At 37.3% G+C, this 2,864-nt stretch overlaps 1 non-coding gene across 1 annotated transcript; it reads left to right on the forward strand.

The window, feature by feature from the left end:
- Positions 1-273: 273 nt before the first annotated feature.
- On the forward strand, positions 274-380 carry LOC145606502 (small nucleolar RNA R71). The gene has a single exon (XR_014105363.1). It is a non-coding gene; the product is annotated as a small nucleolar RNA R71 (small nucleolar RNA).
- The last annotated feature ends 2,484 nt before the right edge of the window (positions 381-2,864 follow it).

Below are 2,864 nucleotides of genomic sequence, written 5' to 3' on the forward strand. Positions count from 1 at the left end.
CCAACACTTGAGTTCAACTTGGAAAGACCTTCGTTCAAGAGCTCAACTATATGCTTAAGTTGACCGACTTTCTCCAACTCATAAAGATCACCTGGCTTTCCTTGGGACCTTCTTTGACCTCCCCAAGAATAGCTAGTAGCCACCTCTTCAATTGTAGCTTCAACTTGGCTTTGAGGGATCTTAATCAATTGGCCACCGGCACCCGCATCTAGATTGGTTCTTGACATTGGCTCCAAGCCATCATAAAAGAATCTCATGAGCAAATTATGGTTGAATCCATGGTTAGGACATGCTCTAATCATATCCTTAAACCTTTCCCATGCTTCCCTAAGAGTTTCATCCGATTTTTGCTCAAAGGAAGCTATCTTCCTCCTCATTTTTGCGATTTGCTCATCGGAAATGAACCTCTTGAGAAAGGCCTTCGCAACTTCTTTCCATGTGGTGAGAGAGCTGGGCTTCAAAAGCTTGAGCCATTTCTTTGCTCTTCCAGTGAGAGATTGGCGAAAAAGATGCATACGGATGTAATCTTGGCTCACTTCATTTGTTTGCATCATTGCACACAACTCAAGGAATCGGTCCAAATGCTCAATGGGGTCTTCACTTGCACTTCCGGAAAATTGCTCAATTTGAACCATCCTAGCATATTGTGGATGGATTGTGAAATTAGACTCGGTGGTTGGGAGAAGTATACCACTCGTGAGCTCATAGACTTCCGGATTTCCAAACTCCCTAAAACGAAGGTCATCCTCTTGCCTTGCCATATCTCCCTTTAAATACAACAATGCTAAGCACACGATTAGCAATGACAAATAGGATTAAACAAGGAAAAAAAAAAAAAAAAAAAAAAACCAAATAAAATGACTCTAACAATAGCAAAAATAGATGTTAAACAAGCCGCCTCCCCGGCAACGGCGCCAAAATTTGATTGCGGGTTGAAAGTAGGTCGTTGGTCTACTAACCCTAATCAAATTAATTATTTATAACCTAAACTACCCTAATACAAGTATAGGGGTAAGTAAAGGGTCGAACCCAAAAGGAAGCTCACTTGTCCAACATCAATATCACTAATGCAAAAGTCAAAAGGGAAATATTTTGTTGGTTTTTTTTTTTGGATAAAAAGCACTAAAACTACGAATAAGAAAAGATAAAGATGAATAGAATCAAGAGAGAACAACGCTAGGGATACGGGGGTGTCAAACATGATTAGAAAGAGGGGAATAATGATAGTTATCATGAAGAATATGCCAAAGAACACAAGATCCTACCTAAACAATTCATTCTCATGCAATAGTCTAGGCAAATTCAATGAAAGAGGTCTATGCTAATTAGGATCATTCTCATGCATCCTATTAGACACAAGCAAAATCAAGAGAATAAAGAAGCACAATTCATAAAACTCCATTTTAACAACTCATTCTCATGCAATCATTAAAATAGAGGTGATCTTAATAATCTAGCTCAAATCATCTTCATGCATTTAAACTAGAGGGCAATCAAATAAAGTGCAACAATAATCTCAAGCCATCAAAAATCATGTCTTTCATCAATTTTAGGCATATATTCAATCCAACCGTCATCATTCATCCAATATTCAACACATATTTTCCACCCCCTTCCCCTAGCTAAGAAATTAGCCTAAAAAAGGGGGGTCAAACATATTAGCAAAACTAAAAGTAAACTCAAGAAACACAAAACCAAACATGATTAAGAACAATGAAAATAACAGTAATAACTAGATAAACTAAAAGGATTAATGAAAATAAGCAACAATAAAGCAAATAAATAAAGCTAAAAGAAGGAATTAGAGATTACTAAAGATGAACTTGATTTAAGATGAAAACTTGATTAAAGATGAAAACTTGAAAGTATTGCTTCATTGAAATGAACTTGACCAAAATTGAAAACAATAAAGAAAATTGAGCAATAAACTACTTTCTCTCCCTAAAATTATCTATTCTAACCCTAAGAGAGAGAAGCTCTCCTAAACTAACTAAAAAAATAGCATAATGGATAAATTAATTCTCATTACCCCAAAAATGGGTATTTATACTAAGGGCCTGTTCAAATTTACTGAATTGAGGTGAACTGAACTGAACTGAATTGATTGGAACTGAACTGAACTGAACTGAACTGATTGGAACTGAACTGAACTGAACTGAACTGAATTGAGCTGAAATGAATATTTTATGTGAGAGAGAAATTAAGAGCTGAACTGAACTGAACTGAACTGAACTGATTGGAACTGAACTGAACTGAACTGAACTGATTGGAACTGAACTGAACTGAACTGAACTGAAATTAAGTAAATATGAACAGGCCCTAAGCTAGGAAAAATAGAAAAATAAAAGAAGGAAATAAATAAAGAAAGAAAAGGAAAATAAAAAAAAAATAAAAGAGAAAAGAAATAAGAAAAGGAAAATTAAATGAAAAAGAAAAATAAACCCCCCAAAATCCTACCATAACACATCAGACCCCTTCTACTTCTTCCATTCGAATTTGGCTGCTCCAAAAATGGGGGTTTTAATTCCCTGCTTTACTCACCATCAAACTCCATCATTAATCATCACGCAATTATCATCACCACCATCGCAAGCATCCATTATCATCTAGCATCAAATCGTGGCCCTCCGATTTTCATTAAAATCACGTGAAAAGCTCGTGATTGACCCACATTTGCGCGCCCGCGAAGACATCGCACAGAGGTCGCGCAAACTTACTGCCTCAACTCTGTTTTGGACTCCAATTTGTGCGCCTTCTGACAGGGCTGCGCGGCCGCGAAGGTCTGGGTAGCTTGGTGAATGCAATTAGCGAATTAGCGATGCGGGGAGGAGCTGCTTGTTGCGGCTGCGGTGGTGATGCTGGTT

The sequence above is a fragment of the Chenopodium album genome, chromosome 22 (assembly GCF_948465745.1).
Source record: "Chenopodium album chromosome 22, dcCheAlbu1.1, whole genome shotgun sequence".
Lineage (NCBI taxonomy): Eukaryota > Viridiplantae > Streptophyta > Magnoliopsida > Caryophyllales > Amaranthaceae > Chenopodium > Chenopodium album.